At 41.0% G+C, this 25,070-nt stretch overlaps 1 protein-coding gene across 4 annotated transcripts in view; it reads right to left on the bottom strand.

Moving 5' to 3' along the window:
• The window catches only part of LOC148022807 (uncharacterized), a 46,183-nt gene extending 21,625 nt beyond the window's left edge, over window positions 1–24,558 (bottom strand). The window contains exons 1-3 of one of the 4 annotated variants that reach the window (XM_087695730.1): window positions 24,159–24,558; window positions 24,006–24,070; window positions 23,562–23,671 (exon numbers count right to left, since the gene is read on the bottom strand). The gene's annotated coding sequence lies outside the window, so the exon portion shown is untranslated. The remainder of the gene's footprint in view (window positions 1–23,561; window positions 23,672–24,005; window positions 24,071–24,158) is intronic. The other 3 variants (XM_087695729.1, XM_087695728.1, XM_087695731.1) reach the window with 3 other exon arrangements.
• Window positions 24,559–25,070: the final 512 nt, after the last annotated feature.

Here is a 25,070-nt window from a genome sequence, read left to right as displayed (position 1 = left end):
CCTTAGCTTGTTAATGTGTTCCCTTAGCGAAGAAGACTTATTGACGGACAAGGTCCGCATTTGTACCTCCAAAGAAACCCTCTTCATCAGGGTCATCCGATTGTACATTTGATCAAGCTCCAGCCATATCTCACGAGCCACCGTCAAGTGCTCGATGTGAGCGATCACAGCTGTAGTGCATGATAGAAAGAGAAAGGATCGAATCCTGGCATTCAGTTTGTCCCAATGAGACTGGGCCCTGGCCAACTCCGCACGAGCATCGGAAGAGAGTTTGGACTCATCTCTTACCGAAGGCCGGTCAATCTCCTCCTGTACCAACTCCGCCAAATCATAGGACTCAAGGATGGCCAACATCATAACGCGCCATATGCGGTAGTTATCGCCGTCGAGCTTCTAATCTGTAAGAAGAGCCGGTAAGACAGGCACCTTCCGGTCCATAATCGCCTGGAATTCCAAGTCCATCTCTGTAGACATCTTCACCTGCAATGCCTTCTCAAACGCAAAAGCAGCCCCCTCTAACTGGGTAAACTCAGCCTGCTAAGGCTCTTCCGCGTCCTGAAGCTTCTTCACCTGCCGGAGGCGATGAAAAAGCAAAACCTGCACTTTTAGGTTGAAAACTCAAACTTCCTCCGCGTCAAACAGTAGTAAACAGCAGCAAATCCACCACCTGTACTCCTTTCCTGTGCGCCCACACTCGTTTCAGCCTTGTTCCAAGGCGCAGCCCTCCTGTCTGCCCTTAAACGCAAAAAACGCAAATGTGTGTCGCGATGGAAACTCCACTTCAGGTTGATTCTGCGCTCAGTCAGCCCTCAAACACTGCTCTGATACCATGTCAGAGTGCAGCGGTGCGGAAGCGTAGGACTGAGAGAGAGAGAACGCAGAGAGAGAAGGGAGAGAAAGAGACAGTGGACGATGAAGATCTGCTGTATAAAGAATGCTGAATACAAAGATATACACGGGCGCAGTGCGCTGGACTGCGTGTCTCCACCTCGACGATGCGACCTGCTGTCCACCTCGAAGTCTGCTGCAGTCTGCACTGTCTGCTGTCTGAAATCTGTGAACAGAGACAGAAATCTGCACGGCACCGGTCTGTAATCTGCGACAGAGAAGAGTGGCCAGACTGCTGGAGACGTCGGGTATTTATAGCCGAGATCTGCCAGAAATAGGGCGCCAGAAATGCCCAGTCGGCTGCATTAAATGCAGCCGACTGCCTGCTGCAGGGTCGGACTGCCACGTGGCAGTCCGACTGTGCAGTCCGACTGCATGCAGTCCGACTGCATGCAGTCCGACTGGACTGCACCAGGCTGAAACCTGCCTGGCTGTGATCTCTCTAACAAATGTTGGAAGTGATAGAGACGCAGCTCGAGCAGGAGTGAGTGAGTGAGTGTGACTGCTGTAGAGGGTTAGAGCAGAGTGAAAAGTGTTGGTACACAAAGAATAAAATGTATTTATACTTAGGGCATGTAAAAGGTGCGTTCACATGTACAATGTGCATATATTATAGGAGGAGGTTACCGGGCCTTTATATCCCAACCACTTCCCACTTAAAGGTCCGATATAAACCTCTAGCTAACCAACTCCCACTAGTCAAATGCAATGCTCGTGTTGAGCTTTGCTTAGACTTTTAGTGAGAACATCTGCAGGGTTATCTTGTGTTTTAATCTTGGTCAATGTGATTTGACCATCTTCCAGAATCTGTTTGATGAAGTGATATCACACATCTATATGCTTTGTGTGTGAATGATACATGGCATTCTTAGCCAGATATACAGCACTCTAGCTATCACATCCCAAAACTGCAATACCCATAGACATGCCAAGATCATCTGCAAGTCTACTCAACCATATAGCTTCCTTAGAAGCCTCAGTAGCTGATATGTATTCAGCTTCAGTGGTACTCACTGCAACAATAGGCTACAACCTGGAACACCAAGAAACAGCCCCACCAACAACTGTAAAGACATACCTGCTAGTGGACCTACGAGTGTCCAAGTCACCTGCCATGTCTGCATCACAATAACCCTGCAAACTAAGTGCAACCTGCCCATAGCAAATACTTTTCCTTTGTGTACCCTTAAGGTATCGAAGAATACACTTGACAGCTTTCCAATGTGCTTTGCCAGGATTTGACATAAACATGCTAACAACTCCCACTGCATGAGCAATGTCCGGACGAGTAGCAACCATAGCATACATAAGAGAGCCACAAGCTGATGCATAAGGAACTCCCTTCATAGCATTTGCTTCTATGTCATCTTTCGGGTTGTTGGCTTTGCTAAGCTTGAGATAAGGAGGTAAGGGCACCCCAAAAGGCTTAGCTTCAGCCATGTTAAATCTGTCCAATATCTTTCCATGTACTTTTCTTGAGATAAAAACAGCAATTTATACATTCTATCTCTACGAATCCTCATGCCCAAAATATGCTCTACATTCCCCTAATCTTTAATGGAGAAAGCTGATTTCAACTGATTTTTGAGAGCATCCAAGCTAGTCTTTCTTTTCCCAGCTAACAACATATCATCCACATACAAAACAAGTATGATGGGACTGCCATCTGTATCCTTTTTCATGTACAAGCAATGATCTGCATGGTTGCGTGTAAACTCATGAGATAGCATAAAAGTGTCAAACTTTTTGTACCACTGCCGTGATGCTTGTTTCAGCCCATATAGGCTGTGTTTTAGCTTACACACCATTTGCTCTTTTCCAAGAACTACAAAGCCCTCGGGCTGTTTCATGCAGATTTCCTCATCAATGTCACCATGCAAGAAAGTTGTTTTTACATCCATTTGATACAGCTCTAAATCCAAAACAGCAGTAAGAGCAAAAAGCACATGTAAAGTGGTCATCTTCACAACAAGTGAGAAGACCTCTTGGAAGTCAATCCCTTCCTTTTGTGCATACCCTTTGGCAACTAACCTTGCCTTGTACTTGGGTTTCCCATCAACTGTCTTGACTTTGTACACCCATTTATTTGGAAGTGGCTTCCTTCCCTTGGGCAATGACACAAGATCCCAAGTATCATTTGCATATAGAGATTTAATCTCTTCCTGCATAGCTAGCTCCCACTTACTGCTGAACTTACATGACTTGGCCTCTTTGTATGTAAGAGGCTCACCCTCATCTGTAAGCATCACATAATGCAAGGAGGGGTCAAGCCTATGTGGTTGCCTTCTTACGCATATAGACATGCGTACCCAACGATCAACATTTTCAAGAATTGGGTCTACATCTGGAGGTATATTATTTTCAACATTTATTGGCTGTTGTACGCCATTTTCAGCATACTGTTCATGCTGTATAGTACCTTCATTTTCATTTCCAGCACCTGCATTTTCATAATCAACAAGCCTATCTTGCTGTCCATGACCTCCTTGTGCTTCTATTTGCTGTCCATCATCATCTGGCTCAAAAATAACCGGCTAGTCATCAATTTCAGCCTGTGGTACAGCACCACGAGGTTCATTTTCTACAATAATAGGTGGCTGCAAACTCTAAAACTTCACCTTTTTCAGATCTTCATTAGAGGCTAGAGTGCCTTTCAGCAATTTTGCCTCGTTAAGCACAACATTACGACTGCGAATAATTTTCTTAGACTGAGATAACCACACTCTGTAGCCAAATTCACCCTCATCACCATAGCCCATGAAGATGCCTTTGGTGGATTTTGGGTCAAGTTTATTCCTCAACTCATCCCTAACATGCACAAAAGCATCACAGCCAAATATGCGTAAATGGTCATATGAGGCCAATTTGCCAGACCAAACCTCCTTAGGGATGCCATTATTTAAGGACCTATTTGGAGAGCGGTTGCAAATGTGAACCGCGGTTTTGAGTGCCTCTCCCCAAAATGCATGAGGGAGATTAGCAATGGACAACATGCACTGCACTCTTTCACATAAAGTCCTGTTATATCTTTCAATCACCCCATTTGAAGAAGGGCTGTAAGGGGCTATAAGCTCCCTCTTAATACCATGCAAGTCACAAAAGGACTTGAATTCAGTCAATGTGAACTCACCCCCATTATTAGTTCTCAAGCATTTCAGCTTTCTACCTGTTTGAGTGGTCACAAATGCATGAAAAGTTTTAAAAACAACAAACACTTCACTTTTCTTTTTCAGCAAGTACACCCAGATCTTCTTGGAACAATCATCAATAAAGGGGACAAAGTATGCAGCACCACCCAATGATTTCACGAGCATACTACATACATCAGAATGCACTAAGTCCAAGACATTGGACTTACAAGAGACACCAGAGTAAAATGAATTTTTATTTGCTTTCCAAACTGACACTCATTACAAAAATCAAGTTTAGAGCCTTTTCCATCAACCCTCTTCAGAGAGGTAAGGACATCAAGTTCTTTTTCGCTCATATGGCCTAATCTCTTATGCCATAACTCCAAGTGGCTGCAAATTCAGCAACTGCAAGAAACTTGCCATTCAAGGCTTTACAGTGCAAACAATACAAAGTGCCCTTCTTGGTTTCTTTTGCAATCAACATGGAACCCTTTTTCACTTTCCACAAACCACCACCAAACAGTGTGGTGTAGCCATGCAAGTCAAGCTGACCAACAGATAGTAAACTCTTTTTAATACCAAGCACATATCTGACATCTTTCAACACAAGCTCTTGACCATTGTCTAAAGACAAATGTACTGTGCCAATCCCATCAATGTTACAAGCATGGTTATTTCCAAGATACACCTTTTCATAATTGCATGCATTGAACATAGCAAAACACTCCAAGCAAGGATCCATATGGAAAGAGGCACCAGAGTCTACAATCCAAGCCTGAGTGACACCATCATCAACTGACAAGAGTGCATCAATCACATCAGCCTTGGTAATCTGCATATCCTGCATGTGACATACAAGGGCATCATAATCAACTACACATAATACATCAGCCTCTGTATCTGAAAGCTCTTCTGCGACTACGCTAGAGGCCACATTGGCCTTCTCTTTGCCTTTGGTTGTCTCCGATGCATCTGTATTTTCTTCCCTCTTCTTTTTATCTCCTACGTTCTTCTTTCTCTCTTATTGCTTCTTGTGATACCTGCAATCAAGTTTCTTGTGGCCCTTCCGACCACAGTGATAGCAAGTAATGTCACTATTTTCCTTTCTTTTGCTCTTGCTCCTGTTTCTCTGCCCTGCATTTGCATTTTTCTTTTCAGCCCTGCCTCTTACATTGTAAGCTGAGTTGCTGTCTTCTCCACTAGACATACGTCTAATTTCTTCATTCAAGATAGAACCCCTCACCCCATCATATGAGAGATTGGGGTTATTGCTGAGTGAAACTACCAAGGTCTCCCAAGAGTCATACAGTGTCATGATCAAAAAGATCGCTCTCAACTTATCATCAAAGTCGAAGTTTGCATCTTTGAGCTAATTTAGAATCCCTGTAAATGCACTCAAGTGCTCAGCTGCAGGCTTTGACTCATCCAGTCGCATATTCACCAACTTGCGCATTAAATGCAGTTGATTAACAGGTGTGGTGATCTCATAAGTAGTTTTCAGCTTCTCCCATATTGCATAACCTGTGTCTAAACCCTTAATGTCTGTCAAAATGTCATTAGTGACACCCATCTTTATGTAAGCCACAGCCTTTTTATTCACTCTGGCCCAATCCGCATCAGACATTAGTGCGGGTTTATCTTCCTGCAAAGCATCCTCACAATCCTTTAGGAACAAAATGCCCTGCATACGGTCTTTCCAAAGGTCAAAGCCATGACCATCAAACCGTTTGATCTCCATCAAACTCTTGATGTCTGAACTGGAAGAAGTTGCAGCCATTTTATCTCGAACACAAGCGTAAATGCACCAATCTGCAAAAACACAAGCTATACCAGCAAAATGCATTGCTGTTCTTTCTCAATCAGAAGTCAATTTCTGTTGTTTGTACATGAACCAGCCAACAAACGGGCAAAAGATGCAGAATTTTACCAAATTTTGCGCAAATCCCCAAAATTTCAGGTCCAAAATTACATTAATGTCAACCAATCTGACCCAGCTAAGTAAAGCTTTGCCAGTACATGAAAAGCCCCAAATGTATGGGATCTAATGTCAAGAAATTTTACTCAAAAAATGCAAAATTTTGACAAAATTGGCAAAATCCCCAATTTAATTTGGGTCACCGCTCACAATGTCTGCAATTTCTGACTCGAAATTTACTGTCAGGCCTAGATGAGATCAAATCTAGGAAAAGCCCCAAATTCTCTGACCAGATTTGCACAAATTTTGAAACTATGCCTTCGATGAGTGAACTCCCAAGGAGAAGGGATTCAAGAAAAGGAGAGGGGTGGTGGTCCATTGACCCACCAGCACGTTGTAACGTTGACGCCACCTAATCGCGCTAGTCGCCGCTGGACAAGGCGCCTGTCGCCCAACCTCCAAAACATCGTGCGCTACCATTCACTGGTCGTCGACTATCGCCCACGTGCCCGCAAGTCTCCCGCATGTCGCGCAGTCACCGCCCATCTGCAGTTTGACGCCAGTCTGCAGTTCGCCCAACTGTCACGTCTTCTACGCCCAGCTCTAAGGTCTTCTACCTACCGACAGCTTGTTGCAATCGACTCGTTGTTATGTGACTCCAACGAACTACTAAGTAAAGTTCTAGCTTGAAAAACACCTTGGAGGGCTCACTCACATATATATGTGTGTGTATCACGTGGGTTCAATGTAAGGGATTTTTAAAAATATTTTCTATACATTTTTACATATAGAAGGGTGCCATATAAAGGGATCACCCACAAATTGAATAGAAAAGGGACATGTTTTATTTAGGGGAAATTCACAGACAAGGGTAGAGGGGAATAAAATGAAACCAAAATTTCTGATTTTTTTTTCAATTTGGGCTGTTGACCCGTCTATCTGACGGACGTCAATCCGTGCAACCGCGTCACCTGAGATCCTGCCGACACCTATCGCCCGTAGCGAGCAATCAGTCGTGACTATTGCACTGACATGGAGCTCCACAATGCCCATCGCCCTAGTCCTGGTCAGGAGTAGTTCCGGACTGACCCCCCCTTCGACCTATCACACTGGCCCCGTCTGACGCCTACGCTACTTGCCTGCGTGTCGCCTGGACCTGACGACTGTCACAGTCTGGTTGCCTGCAACTACAAACTGCACTCTAACAACTGTCTATTACCTGCTCCCACCACTGACGACGACTACACTGTCTGCAATGGCTGTCGCCTTGCACTATATAGCTCTAATACCAATTTGCAGTGGTGAAGCAGTAGAGAGAGAGAGAGAGAGAGAGAGAGCGGGCACATTAGTCAAGGTGCTCAATAGCACTGAACTCAACTAAACAGTGCTGAACAGTGAGATAGTGTGAGAGTGAGTCGACAGATAGGTGTGTACCAATGTGGTACACACAAAGAATGAAAGAATGTATTTATACTTAGGGTAGGGCGTGTGTGAAGTAATATATACATAAGAGATACACGAGAGAGCGTAAAGGGCCTTTACACCCAGCATTTGCAACGAGCATACTATCTCACCATTCTTCAAGAGTGGGGATTCTATGGTACCAGGGAAGTATAGGATGATCATGCTCTTGGCCAAGCTATATTCCATTCTAGAGCATAAGCTCAACACATGGGAAAAGAGACATGGGTATAGTGCATGGGGTAGGTAGGCATCAGGGGAGGATTCACTATGCTTGATCATATATTAATACTTAGAGCTCTTACTGAGAATAGGACACATGGGAGGAGGATTTATTGTTGCTTTGTGGATTTTTGCAAAGCATTTGACACAGTTCCCTGACCTAGGCTCATGCAATGACTACAAGATATTGGCGTTCCAAAGGATATGTAGTGGGGGATATATGCTCAATGGGGGATCTACACTTTGTATGAGTCAATGATAGGGAGGGTTTGAGTTCCAAGAGTAATGTCTGATATGATGGAAATACTATTGGTGAGAACCAAGGGGGGGTCCCCGCTTTTATCTATTGCACTTGGTGTTTACATTCATGAGCTCTCATATTATGTAGTAGATTAGTGGAACTAGGTATGAGCTTGGCTCGTATTTTGATACCCTTGTTTTTTAACATAGATGATATAGTACTAATTGCAAATTCTCCTAAGGGCTTGTAGAGGCATGGATACATTGTGGCTTTTTTGTGTGGATAGAGGATTGAAGATGAACCTTGGAAAGACCAAAGTAATGGTATTCAATCCCACACAAGCTTGGTTGACTTGGGTGAGGGCGTCAATTTACTTTTGGAGAAGATGTGGTTGAGTAGGCTAGATCCTATGTATATTTGGAGATCACATTCTTGGACCTACATTTTTTGAGGCAAGATGCAAAAGCTGCCAGGTTGGACAGAGGCTATGCAGCCCTTAGGACTTGAGGGGAAGTGTACATATTTTCGATACAAATACTTTTATTGGGAATCCCTATGTCTCAGTGTGTTGAGGAAAAAGTATAGGAAACACAATATCCAAAATTCGTTACAAATGGTATTTTCTTGGCCTCCACCCCCCCTCCAAAATTCAGCCCCTCCTTCCCTCAACACACCATGACACGACGCGCCTCCCCCCCCTTCAAAATTCCGCCCCCTTCTCTCAACACACCATGACGCGACACAATGCACCTCCCCCCCCCAAAAAAAAATTTGGCCTTTGTAGGTATGCCTTGCCGTTGGAGCCGATTGCACCTATGAGCGCAGTGGTGCTTGCTCCATAGAAACACTCCTTGGAGATCCAAGGGAGGGTGAGGTGAGGCATATGGTCCCTACATCCGTCTTGCTGCGCGAGGAGTGTCTTGTGAGCAATGCCATGTCCCCCCCCCCCCCCCAAACTGGTTAGGCTCAAACGACTTGTGGTGATCCTTGCAAGGGCATCGTGTCGCGGTGGTCAACGTGTGCCCAATTGATGCCAAGAGGCATATTCCACGGTGAATTCCGTGAGGTTTTGCGGTGGATTCCGTAAAATTATATTTATTGCCGGGGCTCATACACAAGGTGGATTCCTTGTGCGAAAAGTCGATGGGAACGCCTGTTCTTTTCGGGTGTCTCGTTAATTTAATGTACAAGTGGATGATTCCATAGCGGGTGATTCCGCAAAATATATATTTAAATTAATGGACGTTTATGAGTTTAGAGTACGCACTCGTAATAAATTAAGGTTAAAACTGAGTTCTAACCAATTTATTTATTTTGTAGCTGAAGACTTCTAAGTATTCACTTTTGTCGGTTTAATTTTATTATTTTCTAACAATTGTGAATGCTTCAGTAGATGTGTAGAGCAGGTGGCGATGGGAAGCACTGGGCGATAGCGTGTATTCAAGTTATTTAGAAGAAATTATCATTTTTTATGGGCGCATATTTTAGGCGTGGCGCCAATATTTATTTTAATGCGCTTATTTATTAAAGCGTTTGACATATATTTATTATTTTGTATGCGTATGAACGCACGATTTAAATATTTGTTATTAGACATTGTATTTGGGCATAGACCGACTCATTGGGAGCCCAACCGCTTTATTCTTTATTTGGACAAAAGCAAACACAAAAGCTAAAGCGTGCTAATTGTAAATTTGGGCTATTTTTTAGCTTGGAGATAAATAATATATTAAATACATGCATTGTGGAGTGCACATACAAGGCATGGGGGGAGATTGTTCCCAATTAGTCTTTTTGCTTTATGTCGTGCAAGTCTTCTCTCTTGTTTTTTGTGCAAAAGTAGAGTTTTTTTGTTCTTGGGGACCTTCCGACGCTCGCAACATACGCATACAGCATCCGATTTGCGCACCAATGGTATCAGAGTGAAGTTGAGATAGAGAGCTTCCAATCGCTTACCATCTCGCACGAAGGCGAAGCTTCTGGAACGATCGAGCTCTATAGTCACTCTCACGGCAATCCGTCGATATCAGCGTGTTCGTGGCAGTGAAAAATCCCCTGCTATACCCTCTGATCGCAAAGGACCAAACGCACGAGGCGGAGGACCAGCAGATACTCCCACATCAAGTCGCTTGTTTACAGATAAGCAAGAAGAAGTTTATTATTCATTGCTTAAGTATAATATAAGCTTTAAAAGCTTATAAGAGCTTGAAGCTCTTTGAAATTTCATCTTGTTGCGGCAGGAGTACGTCGCTACAGACGGCGGCATAAAAGACGGCCCCCTCTTACACGTCGACAGTAAAAAAAATGGCCCAAAAATCTTAGTAAGCTTAATAAGCTTAATCACAATAGTCATAAGTTATTTCTTCTATCATGGGTGTTCACACTATCTGAACTTTTGAACCAGTTTGAAGCTTCCAGTTGTCTGCGTTCACATTGGTTAATCCTGAACCGGGTTTTTGACTTCTCTGCAAGTCCCCGTTCGCACCTGCGCGCTGGCAAAACCAAAATCCTAGCGCATCGATTGCTATACGCAGTCTATATGGAAGAAGTATACGCTTGGAAGAAGACCGTGACATCAACTTCAGCATCCACAAAGAAAAAATATTACAAAAAACCTTTTTTTTTTAAAATAAGCCTTGTAAACCCGACTTTGAGCTACGTTCATCCCGCTAACAATATTTCGAGTGTATGAGGTTATTTGAAATTTTGCAGGATATCTGATCAAACCATGGAAGATTTTATGGCCAAAAGTGATTTGCCGGAACCAACAATGGAGCAAAAACTAGACCTAATTATGATGCAGCTTCAAGAGGAACGAAGAGCACGTCAAACTTTGCAAGCTCAGTCTGCAACGATCTACTGCCAACCAAGATGAACCACAATCTGAAGATATTATACGACGTACGATCGATGCAACACTTGAAGCGCAATCTATTCAGAAAGAAACAAAGATAAATAAAAGAAATTTCAAATTTCGTACTTTCAATGGGTCACACGATGGAAAGACAGTACTTGCTTTTATCAGTCAATTTGATGATTATTTCCATCAAGAACAATATGCTAAGAAAGACAAAATTAAGTGTGTCACTAATCGTTTAGTAGACAGAGCATCCCTATGGTGGACTGTTGTCCGCAAAAGCATTGATTATCCTACTACTTGGAAGACTTTCCAAAAGAAATTTTTGCAGAATTTTTTTCCACCCCAATTCCACAAAAAAACAATCAAACAGTGGGATCTTCTGCAACAGAGGGATCGCAAGCCTATTTCACAATATACCGAGCGTTTTTGGAATGCTTTATTGCAACTTCGAATGCTCGAAGATGTACCTGAGGCAACCCATAAACGTAAGTTTATGTCTGGCTTACTTGGACATTTTTATGCAGAGGTGAACGTGTTCAAGCCAACAACTCTCGAAGATGCAATTTCCTTGGTCCATGATGCTGAAGACAAAATTCGAGGACGAGAGAAGCAACCACAACAATTCCCAACTAATGGTAACTTTGGTTCAAAACAATTCAATTCAAATTTTCGAAGATTCAATCAAAATTGTTTATTTCCATCTTCATTCCGTAAATCTTGGACACGACCCCCTGCTTTACCATCAAACACAAATCCAAATCCTAAGCCATCTTTTCAGCCAAATCCAGACATTCCTAAACTCCCAGCCATTACCAATAATGTTTCTAAAGCCAAACCCATAATCTACTACAAGTGTCATAAACCTGAACATCTAGCTGTCAATTTTCAAACCAAAAAGCCAACCGTTCATATCAACTATTTGGGAGCGACAGAAAATAAAGACCATGAAGAAATGTCAAATTTCACGGAAGACGATGACGATAACGGTACTAATTCAAATACTATATCAAGTATACCAAATCCCCATTCTTTATTAACGATAAAATGTCTTGTGCATGGTAGAGAAAAGATTGTTTTACATGATAATGAAAGCGCATACGATTTTATTTCTGCAAAATTGATCAAAGAATTGAATTTACATATTGTTTTCACTCATTGTCGCATCAAGGCTACATTCTTAAGTACTAGATACAATGGAACACAAGAAGTGCATGACTTAGAAATTAAAATTAGTAATTATGTTGAACATAGAGATTTCTTAGTTGTGCCTTTGCAATCTAGTGATATTATCTTAGAAATGCCTTAGCGTCCTCAGTATAATCCCGATAAAGATTATTCCACGCATTCAATGAAGATTCATTCTAATGGAAAACAAATCACATTGCATGGTATGCACACTTTCGATAATTTTCCATTGCTTAATCATATACAAGCTAAACGTACATTACGAAAAGGTAGCAAATCTTACTTAATATGGGTAAATGAAATTGAAGTTAAAGAAAATCAGATGCATCCTAGACACGCACAATTTCTTTCACAATTTCAAGATTGTTTTGCTGCTGACTTACCACCTGGCTTATCACTTATACGTCTTAAAGATCACAAAATAGACCTAATTCCTGGATTACAACTACCATGTAAAGCACCTTATAGACATAACCAAATTGAACAGAAAGAAATTCAAGTCAAAGTTGAAAATTTGTTAACCCAAGGACTCATTAGGCCCAGTAGTTCTCCATTTGGTACGCTGTTCTATTAGTGAAAAAGAAAAACAATACCTATAAGATGTGCATTGATTATCGTGCCCTAAATAAAATCGCTGTCAAGAATAGATATCCGATCCCTAGGGTAGACGATCTTATGAACAAACTATAAGGGTCTACAATATTTAGCAAGATAAATCTTAAATCTGAATACCATCAAGTCCGATTAGACACATCTGATATTTTCAAAACTGCATTTAGAACACAATTTGGATACTATGAATTCCTTGTTATGCCTTTTTATTTAACTAATGTACCAACAACATTCAGTCGTATGATAAATCGCATATTTTTGAAGTATCTACATTACGTCATTGTTTTCTTTGATGACATATTGGTTTTCAGTAAGAATGACAACGGGCATTATGAACATTTATCCTTGGTTTTCAAATTATTGAAAGAGAATCAATTATATACTAATCCTAAAAAGAGTGAATTTTTCCAAACACAAATTGAATACATAGGACATATTGTTTCATCTGAAGGTATTAAAGTTACCCTAAAAATATAGAATCAATTTTGAATTGGTTGATACCTAAAAATATGCACGAATTACGTTCTGACGCTAGTGGATCCGGAATAGGAGTTGTCCTTATGCAAGATTCCCATCACATAGCCTACTCTAGCTGCAAACTTAAACCCTCTTAACTTAAGTATTCTACCTGTGATAAGGACTTGCTAACTGCAGTAAAAGCTTTACGTCAATGGAAACACTATATAATGAAATGTGAATTCATGATCAAAACTGACCAACAAAGCATTAAACATCTCATTAGTCAGCCACAAATATCTGACAGACACATTAAATGGACTGCTTTTATTCAAAGTTTTCATCAACTTATACAATATTAACACGGAAAAGAAAATGTTGTTGCCGATGCTTTAAGTAGAAGATCGACTATTCATAATATCTCTGTGATATCTTTTAATTCTCTTCTCCCTATAAAAGATACTTATGACCAAGACCCTAGCTTTCAAGCTAATTGGAATAAATTAGTTGCAAATAACTGGATTCCAATTGATTCATTCTCTTACGCTGATGAATTTATGTTTTATGAAAAAAGATTATATGTAATTGTTCCGTTTCGATTATTTGTCTTGCACAAAATTCATTGTCTCCCATATCAAGGCCATAGAGAAATTATTTCTACTTTGCGTACATTGATTGAAGATTTTTATTAACCACAAATAAAATCAAATATTGCTAACTTTGTATCTGAATGTTTAATTTGCCAAAGAGTTAAATAACACCATAGTAAGCAATATGGTTTATTAATGCCTTTACCAATTCCAAAACGACCATAGGAACAGATTTCAATGGATTTTATTATTGGTTTGCCCAACACTAAAGCTAATCATGATATGAATTGGACTATTGTAGATAGGTTTAGCAAACAAGCCTATTTCATTCCATACAAGAAAACGTTAACTGTATCTCAAGCTGCTCAATTGTTTTTTAAAACTGTTTTCACTAACCATGGTTTGCCAAAAGTTATTATTTTTTACTGTAATTCTAGATTCTGCAATAAATTTTGGACTACTTTGTTTGCTAATTTAGGAATAAAGATTGATTTTTCATCTGCATTTCATCCTGAAATAAATGAGCAAACAGAAGCTACTAACAATACAATTTTAGATCTTTTGCGTGCATACACAATTTCAAAACCACAAACATGGGATACACATTTACATTTACTTCAGTTTGCATACAATAACACACCACATACAGCTACAAAGAAAGCACCATTTAAAATCATTTATGGATATAGATTGCCTACACCTATTATATCATTGTCAAACAAAGTTCAAGCTGCTGATGATATTGCTAACATGCATGCTACTATTTTTTATGAAGTTAAAGATATAATTGCGAAAGCTCAGCAATCATATACAAAACAAGCTAACAAGAAAAGAAAAACTATGAGTTTCAAAGTTGATGATTATGTTTGGTTACGCATTGAAAAGAAAATATTACAAAGTGTTGACAAACACCCTGTTATAAAATTAGCTCCTAGATTTTATGACCCTTTCAAGATCATTCACAAAATCAATGACAATGCATTTAAACTAAAATTACCCTAATACTAAAAAATCTACAACACTTTTCATATCAGTTTGTTACGACCTTTTAGAAGTCAATTACATCTACACCCTGTCTATGAAAACCCTCCTTTATTAAAAGAAGAAACTGAAATCTTTGAACCTGAAACTATTCTAAATACTGACTTTATAACCACTAGAATTGGCCGTAGATATTCTAGATATTTGGTTAAGTTTAAAAATCATCCTGCTGAAGAGCCCTAATGGATGTACGCTTGCGACCTTAGTGCTTACCCCTCATTGTTGGCTCCACATTGAGCTAATAGCAATTGAGGACAATTGCTATCCCACCCGGGAGGTATGATGCCAGGAGGCATATTCCGCGGTGGATTCTGTGAGATTTTGCGGTGGATTCCGTAAAATTATATTTATTGCCGGGGCTCATACACAAGGTGGATTCCTTATGCGAAAAGTCAATGGGAACGCCTATCCTTTTTTGACGTCTCCTTAATTTAATATACAAGTGGGTGATTCCATAACAGGTGATTCCGCAAAATACATATTTAAATTAATGGACGTTTATGAGTTTAAAGTGCGCACTCGTAATAAATTAAGGTTAAAACTGAGTTCTAAACAATTTATTTATTTTATAGCTAAAGACTACTAGGTATTCACTTTTGTCGGTTTAATTTTATTATTTTTTAACAATTGTGAATGTTTTAGTTCATGTGTAGAGCAGGTGGCGCTGAGAAGCACTGGGCAATAGTGTGTATTCAAGTTATTTAGAAGAAATTATCATTTTTTATGGGCGCGCATTTTAGGCGTAACATCAATATTTATTTTGACGCGCTTATTTATTAAAGCGCTTGACATATATTTATTATTTTGTATGCGCACGGACGCACGATTTAAATATTTGTTATTGGACATTGTATTTGGGCACAGCTCGACTCTTTGGATGCCCAACTGCTTTATTCTTTATTTAGGCAAAAGCAAACACAAAAGCTAAAGCGTGCTAATTGTAAATTTGGGCTATTTTTTAGCTTGGAGATTAATAATATATTAAATACATGCATTGTGGAGCGCACACACAAGGCATGGGGGGAGATTGTACCCAATTAGTCTTTTTACTTCATGTCGTACAAGTCTTTTCTCTTGTTTTTTGTACAAAAGTAGAGCTCTTTTGTTCTTGGGGACCTTCCGACGCTCGCTATGTACGCATACAGCATCCAATTTGCGCAACACCAATAGGCGGTGAGAAGCAAAATGCGATGCCTTGAACACATGCCTCATTAGTGGCTAGATCATATTCGAGCTCCATGATTCTTAATGCTAACGACGAACCCCATCATGAGTATTGTGCAGCTTCTATCAATACGGATGGACCGAAACCGATCGAACGATGTGATCAAGATGCACCTTCGTCGACGGGACTTGTTCCCGATGGGGTTAAGTGCACCTCACGACGGGCTCTTATTGACACGAAACAGTGGAATACATGAGCGTCTCCATCGTCTTTCGACTCAACATGAGCTCAGAATGTGACAAACAAGACAACGCGAAGTACGCCTCATGCGTGTTGGTGGTGATGGCTAATGCACATGCTCGTGTGCGGCTTGGTCCACTGTGGGAAACGAAAGCGTGCCATGTCATCCCAACCCCGTTTGTCGTTTTTTTTTCTCCCCATACGCTCTAGAGCCTTCATGCTCCTCCTCTCTTTCTCTTTACATCAAGAACACACATTGGTGATGAGGTCATGCCTTTCTGCCCCACAACCACACTTGATGTGGAGTCGAAATGCACAGCAGCGGTGTTGCTCATGCAACAAAAGATAGCTACCTGGTTCATCCTACCATTTCTTGATTCACACAAAAAGCCAAATTCTACTATTGCTTATTGGTATTGGTCCTAAAGAGACTCGGCCAAATCTAAGGCCAAATCCAATCGAGCCTCACGACATGCCTCGAGGTGATGCTATTGCTCATGAAGCTCCTCCTACTGCTATTGTACTTGGGTCTCCAGGGTCTCATTGTCTTGGCACACCTGCTATACTTCACCTTGCAAGGTCTACACCTGTTGTTTGAGTAGCAAGTAGCATTGGAGGCCTTTTGCCACATACTTAAGGAAACACGTGGCAGTCTCTGGGAAGAACTCTAACAAAATGATGAGTTCTTGTGCAAAGTTGAGGGCGATAGCTAAGGTTGCTAAGGTAACTGCTAGGATAACAGCCACAATACAAGTCTCAATGAGGTGGTTGGAAGTTTGTGCTTCCTCTTCTCTGGGGCTCTTCTGAGTCCAGGTAGTGTGCTTGAGCAAATCAATGTGAGACTTCACGTCCAGCTTGCTATGGTCAGAACTAGAAGAACCTACTTTTGATATGGTGTGGGTAAGGTTCTCTGAAGTTCCTTAAGTCGCATGCTTGCCTTCTATGGTGAGTTGTTGAGGCTTTTCTACAGAAGTGCAAGTTGTTTCCTCTTGTACTGCATTCGATTGTCTATCTATGACAACCTTTGCAGTAGTTGGGGGGATGGTGCGTCTCAGTGCATTATGGGTTGAGCTATGGTTGCAATCCCGCTTGGGTTCCAATTTTGGGCCCAAGAGGGGGTACTAAGCTACAAAAGGTGTACTACTAATTAAACAAGGTGAATTACAAGTTAAACCTTTATTAGCTCATTTAAAACAACCCCAAAACTCAATTTGTACCAAAGTCTCAATGTCCCATAAGAATAACACCCAAACTTTTGGGAGGATCCACGTCTATAAATAGAGATGCTGCCTAACAACTTGCTCAATCTTGTTTTGCAGATTCTCCACCAGTTGGCACCCTCATCCACAGCTATCTACAACCTTCCACTGGTGGATACCTCAGTTTGTGGTGCAGCCAGCCATCACCCAGCTTCAGACAACTTGTCCAGACAAACCCTACTTCTGCATTTGCTATAGGCACTTCATCAGCAGCCTGTCCACGTCAGTTTGCAGCAGTCACCAGCCATTCAGACTGCATTTTCCCCTGTCTTGAGTAACACGGCCGTTGGCATCAGCTTCGTTTCCAGCATACTGCAGCCGCCTGCATCACACAAAGAATCTTCAGCCTGCTGCCATCTTCCAGAGCTCTCCAATTTGTGTTTTCCAGCTGCCACCTGGCGTTTTCGCAACTATGCAGGCTGCTCTACTGCCACTGCGATTGATCAGCCTGTTCTAGATAGTTTACTCACTCTGATCCGCATTTATAGCAGCCGATTGCATACAAAGGCTGCCTACTACGATTCATAATCTGTTCAGAGTATGACACACTTTCCAGTTCATCTCTGCCCTCGTCCACTCTGGGACATAGAGGTTCAAGATTCATACACTCATTTTGCATACTGCGTTTCCAACATTCATTCTCTTTCATTCTGAGTTACACTTTCGAGTTCTACTGTTTATCATTGTGTTTTGTCGTTTACTTTGTATTTATCTTCTTTGCTTGTGTATTTCTTTACAGTATACTGTCCAATCTCAATTCTAAGCTAGTATGACAATGTCCATATCTGCCCAGTAGCACTATATAAGCCATGGGAGAGGTGTACACCCTTGTATGCTGCCCCAACAATGAATCCCTCTAGTGACGTGCAAGAAGTGGCACTGCTATTGTGCCATCTTTGTACCAAGAGGCTTTGGAGGGTACACCCATGTAAGATATATATCAACATTGGCAACATGTGACTTGCTCACTCAATTCCACTCCATATGAGCAAGATCTAACTGTGGGCTATCTAAACTATACTATACTAGGAAGAGTACATCCATCCATGTATCCCAAACCAGGACTGTGCTTCTGCATAACAACCATGTGCCTCTCCACTCTCTCCTAATTGTCCAAAGGAAGTCCATGCCAATCGTGGATATCCCTGTCTAGGGAACTCCATATGTTCTATAAGCAAGTCACTAACAAAAATAAGGCCATTGAAACCACAAGTGTTGCACCTATGTATTTTCTAATAATCTCATGGAGAACCGTTGGTTTGCTCTCTGCATCATGCAAGCAATCATCGTCAATGAAGACCCTCTCAATTTCTTGCGAGTCTTTTGCAAAGACCTTGATCCCTTATTGGGACTCCATATAATAGGACCGAAGTAACCAATGTATCAAACAACCACACTATTGGTTCGCGGTTCTTGGAACTCAAAATATGCACACTTCCCCTCAAGTCCTAAGGGTTGCATAACCTCTGTCCAACCTGGCAGCTTTTGCATCTTGCCACAAAAATGTAGGTCCAAGAATGTGATCTCCAAATATACATAGGATCTAGCCTACTCAACCACATCTTCTCCAAAAGTAAATTGACGCCCCCACCCAAGTCAACCAAGCTTGTGTGGGATTGAATACCATCACCTTGTTCTTTCCAAGGTTCAGCTTCATTCATCTATCCATGCAAAAAACCACAATGTATCCATGTCCCTACAAGCCCTTAGGAGAATTTGCAATTAGTACCACATCATCTACATTAAAAAACATGCGTATCAAAATATCAGCCAAGCTCACACCTAATCCCACTAATCTACCACATACTATGAGAGCTCATGAATGTAAACACCAAGGGCAGTAGATGAAAGCAAGCATCCCCCCTTGGTTCTCACCAATAGTACTTCCATCATATCAGACAATACTCTTGGAACTCAAACCCTCCCTATCATTGACTCATACAAAGCATAGATCCCTACATATATCCCCCACTACATATCCTCTAGAATGCCAATATCTTGTAGTCATTGCATGAGCCTAGCTCAGGGAACTATGTCAAATGCTTTGCAAAAATCCACAAAGCAACAATAAATCCTCCTCCCATGTGTCCTATTCTCAATAAGAGCTCTAAGTATCAATATATGCTCAAGCATAGTGAACCCTCCCCTGATGCCTACCAACACCCATGCACTATACCCATGTCTCTTTGTCCATGTGTTGAGCTCATGCTTTAGAACGGAATATAGCTTGGCCAAGTGATAACCAAGCATGATCATCCTATGCTTCCCTAGTACCATAGAATCCCCACTCTTGAAGAATGGTGAGATAGTATGCTTGTCGCAAAACCCTCACGCATGGCTCAAGCAAATATTGCATCAAGAAAGGACCAAAAATCTCAATGTGACCATAAAATGCTCTCCAACTATGCCATCATGATCTTGTCTCTTTCCATGATGCAATTTACCAATCGAATCTATCACCATCCCTATAGCAAAGTACGAACTGCAAGATGGAGCATGCCTTTGTGGGAGAAACATAGTGGGTTGTCCTTCTGCATTCTATAGATCCATTTCAAAATTGTATCATCCCTCTATTACTACAATCGGTGTATCCGCCGATCGTCTCTCCTTGAAAAATCTTCCATGCCCTCTATGAATCATGCCTCTAGTACTACAATCGATATACCTAACTATCTCTCTTGAAAAATCTTCCATGCCCTCTTCTTGTCCTTCCCCACACATAATTGGTATATCTCTATCTCCAATTTACCCAAATACACTTACAAACATGCATTGTCCTTCAAACCACTCAATGTAAGTAAGACCAAGTCACTGCTTCTTGTATCATTCCAATGGATGCAAGCAAAACTACAATCTTGTATTATTCCAAAGGATGCAAGCAAATACTCATTGACAAGTTTTTTTTTCCCTTCACATTATTCAGCTCTTGCCTGAGATGGATTTCCCTTCACAGTATTCAGCTCTTGCTCAAGATGGATTTTCCTGTCTTTGTATTGGTGCTGTACAACTTCTTTAAAATATCCCATATCTTCATTACCGAGCTATCATCCTAAATATGCCCAATCATACTATCTACCACTAGTGTAGTAGACAAGAAATCCATAACCTTGGCAAATTATCTATCTAAGCCACCCCTTGATATCTTCTACTACTGATTATCTTCGAGTGGGGAGCAATGGCTACTTTCTCTTCTCTTACTATGTACTTCCAAAGACCATTACCCATAACAACATTACTTATCTTGAACTCTGATGCAAAAAATATCACTAATCATGTCACAACTAGAAATCTACATATCACTGTAATTGCATTACCAACAATAAAATCAACATAAAATCTATAGAAACAAAATGTATACTAACATGGCTCCAAAATCCCTCAATACCATGCATAGCAAGCTCAATATGAGAAAATGATTGAAACGGCGAGATTTTCTTATATTTGAGAACTACCTGTCAAAACCTTAGAGGGCCGGAATGAGCTCCGGATTCGCCAATAAATGATAGTCAACGGCAAAAGAACCCACTAACTCTGATCACCGTATGGCTTCACCTACTGTACTTGTCTTATCGAGAGGTGCCTCGACTTTATTTTTGATTTTCTCGAATACCTTAGTAAATTGAGATTACATCTTGGTAGGAAAAATGGGTATGAAGTTCTCGGGAATCCAATGCCTCGTGAGTAGCATCCACGATTGATTCCCGCTCAGTCTTTTTAACAATGCCATAGACAAGCCTTGGGCTTTAGTGTGTAGGTATGATATCCCGACTCCTCCCTAGCCGCGGTGATAATATGTAAATTCTACATGGAACTCCAATCGCCCCATGCAAGGAGATTCTTCGCTGAACGAGAGTATATGGATTTTCCCATTTACGGTTGATCTTGAACACCCTCCGGTGTGTAAGGACCCGAAGCTAGAAAGGGAGTTTCACAATAAAGGTCTTAGGATTTGGGATGACTTGTGGGACAGCAATGACACCAACTAGCAGCTGAGGAAGTGGATCATGGATCACTATCACTTGCGTGATTGTGAAATGGACCTAGTAAATTCAATTGTTCAAGAGGGTTAGCCACTTCATGGATCACTATCGTTTGCGTGATTGTGAAATGGACCTAGTAAATTTAGTTGTTCAAGAGGGTTAGCCAACCTAGCCAACCTTAGTGGTCGAACAAAAAGGAATCGATTCTCAAATATCTTGTAAGTCCTAGAGGGAAAAAGCTATAGCTCTACAAGTCAACGCAAGACCATATAATGTCCTCTCTGACTATTTTTTTAATCTATTGTCCAAGTGGAAGTAGTGCCATTTGGCCAGCCCCACCATGTGGAGGAGGAGCCTTAAAAGATTGTAGATGACTTCACCCTCATTCAAACTGAATGTGTTCAAGTGGCACTTGGTGCTCAAGAAACTCCCTCCAATCAACTATAGACAAATCGCTAACAATCTCACCTCTTTGCCCATTTTGTGGGCATGCAAAAGAAAGAGAAAAATACTTGCTTTGGGAGTGTCTCCATGTGGTCCCAGTATGGAGAACCGTCAAAAGATGGTCGAAAGGAGCTAACCTATAGGATTGGTTTGGCATGACTCCAGTCTTCTTTATGGATGGCCAATTGGATGAAAGTAGTTGGAGGTTGATAAACGTACTTGTCACTTTGAAGTTCATATGGTCAAAGAGAAACTTTTGTGTATTTGGTCAAGGGATCAAAGAGAAACTTGACGAATTCACAAGGCTCCTCAAAAAAGAGCTATTAGTTGTCCTAGGACCTCTTCAATCAGAATTTTGGCTTTATAATCTATTTTGCAAGAAGCACATAGGCCTAGGGCCTTGCTGCATCTCTAGATGCTGTAAATATCTCTTTTGCCAATGCAATACATGTATTACAAAAAAAAAGGTTCTCGAGAGTTGCTACACTTACTGTGCTTAAAGTTTATAGCCCATCCTAAAGACATGAGTTTACTTCTACAAGACGTTGCATACGACAAGCATATCTAACTTAAGAGTCTGCTTAAGAGACCTGAAAAAGGCTTTCTATCCCTATATTGGGCAGTTTCTATAATACGATCTTATTCTCGTTTGCCAATGGGAGCACAGATGAGAGTTTTAGCAACATTCCATGGCTTAAGGGAACTCCTCACCAAATTGGCTTTATTAGACAAAAGGTTCTAGCTTCTCAACAATGCTAGAAGACATGCATAATGGTTTCTTTTGTACAATGGCGCATTGGGGACAAGTTGGAAACACTTCTAAATTTGGTGATTCCTTCTTTGGTGGGAACCTATTACGATATTATTTTACAAAGTAGAATGTCCAACTATTGGCTTGGCGTTGCAACCCAAACTCTAGTGGGAAGGTGTCCTTCCATTTTTCTTTTCCAAGAGAAAGAACAGATGATTCAAAGACTTTTCAGAATAAGTACTTCCTATCATTTTACAAGCAAATTTCGCCTTATGATTCACCAAGCACTTCCAAGCACCTTCTGGGCCAATTTTATGGTATGAGAACCGCTCCTCCTTCTTCCTACTAAGTACTACTACTATATAAGCAAATCCTTCTACCTTCTCTTTGGTCTATATAGATGCTATCTCTAGTGCACTCATGATTTGCAAAGTTTGCTCATCCAAAACATCAATTAATAAGCAACGGATGGACTTTGACAACCTAGACTACTAATTAATTAGGACAAAGTGCTCCTTGAAAGCACTTGGAAACATGCATATAACATAACCCATTGTTGGAAAATGTCTCTAGGACATACCAGGGGGATCTTTAGGTGGATCCCAACAACAAGCACATCCTCCCATGAGAGGTTCCTCCAATGCCCTTCGAGTGGGGGGTGGGAGTGGGGGGGAGAGGTGTGCATATTGGAGATAGCTCTTGTAATGCACAGATGAGAAAGAATATACATTCCTGCATAAACATGTGAAATGATGCTTTTCAGTTGGGCAATGTTTCCTTTCAAAACTCTTCTTCGGGATTTGATCATTCATTCCCTTTTCCAGCTCAGCTTGAAGCATCCTGCTCGTCAGTTGTGTGGCTGGCTGTTTGAAGTGACCGATAGTAGTGCAAGCACATTGGATGTGCGAATGCTGGATTTTTAATTTGAATGCTGGATTTTTAATTTAGACAAGACCCACTCAAAGAAATGAAGCTCAACAGATGACACAAGGCACTTTGCTTTCTCCTCTGCTACTGTTGAAATGTAGATTGACATGACCTACCTACATAACGCCAGATTGGACTTAACTGGGATTTGTCAAGTTATATTAAGGTGAAAGACATCCATTTGCGTGCTAACCTGAGGTTCACCACTAATAGCGCAAACAATCAATGATTGTGTGAAAGGTTGAAGCTCAAACTGGGAGGGCACCTTGTCTTTCCAACTTCATAATCTGTAGGCCACAGTACCTGCTTTTCAAAACCCCGACCCCACCATGCAAAAGAGAGCAAAACGTAGTTATAATAAGTAACATGAGCTACTCATGGTAAAACAAGAATAGTCAAGACTCCATCGGTCTGTAGATCCACCTCAGATCACTCAAAAACCTGCAGTACTGATTTGAAGACACAAATATTTTGAACTACTCATTTGGTTTGCATAGTAGTGTTTTCGTTATTGGAGTGCCAACATTCCGCAGGACCATAGAGAAGGAAAAACCAATATACAAACGTGATGATCCAATGTAACATTCCAACAACTGCAATGATGTAAAATGCATTGGGTTAGTTGCAAATAGCTTGCCTGTGGTTTTCCAGACCTCCACTTCACGAACTGCAAAGAACTAGGGTTAACCAGGGCCCCTGCATCTGATAACGAAGAAAATGATTTCTAGTCAGCAGGTTGGAAATGAGTTCAAAATGCGACAATGCTCTGTAAGAGAAACACACAACATACATCTGGCAAGCAAGGTTCGTGCTAAAATGCGGGTTAGCAGATCCTCCTTCTGCACTTTCTTATTCTTCACCAGCAGCATTTGGTTTCTTTGGGCTGGTTCAGACTTTGACGGCCGACACAATTGGTAATCCTTATGTCCGCCAGGAGTGTGTTCACATTAAAGGGAAGCCAAATTGTTTTCAAGGTTGTGGTTCTTGGCAAAATGATTACGTGGGAGTGTTCTACTGCGTTTAAGGTGCGTTGGCGGGGGATAAACCCTTGCGAAATCCACTTTATCAAAGTTGTTCAGCTCAACCTGATTCAAAAAGCCAAGTCTTGCGGCGTATTTTACAGGGTGAATAGAAACTAAACACGTCTACAAGCGAGTCCTTTTTTTCATTTCCGAGCATGGAGTCTGAACCCGCCCTTTCTTCACAAGACAGAACACCTTTATAGTGTTGCAAGAGACTTGAATCATTAGCTTCATTCGAGAAAAGACACCAAAGATGCACCTCTCTATTATTCCAGAAAGTAAAACTACAGTATTATAAACGTCTTTTTTCCAAAGAAAATAAAACTACTCGTAAATCCCCTTGTATTCCAAAAAAATAATATTTCTCTTTTAGTTACCCTCTCACTCTCTTTCTTTGTTTCTCTCTCACCTATTCTCCAATTCACACACACTCTTGGTTTTGCCAAGATTGACTAAAAGATGTCAATACTCGTAGAACGTTTATGGACCATCAAAATGGTCTGGCAATTCCCCAATTAAATCTGATTTAAGGACCATGTCATCATCTTAGAGAAGCATGAGTACCAAAATTTCTGCTAGCACATGCTACACATGCCTCATAATGCACATGCCAAAGAAGTTAGAGAGTAGTAATATAGAAGCCTATATGCACTTGCAAGAGTGAATCATCATGAAGAAGG

Source organism: Lygodium microphyllum, chromosome 16, assembly GCF_053477565.2.
Source record: "Lygodium microphyllum isolate KBCC chromosome 16, Lygodium_microphyllum_v1.1.10, whole genome shotgun sequence".
Classification (NCBI taxonomy): Eukaryota; Viridiplantae; Streptophyta; class Polypodiopsida; order Schizaeales; family Lygodiaceae; genus Lygodium; species Lygodium microphyllum.
Note: the sequence above shows the minus strand (reverse complement) of the source record. Positions and strands in the feature narration are given on the sequence as shown.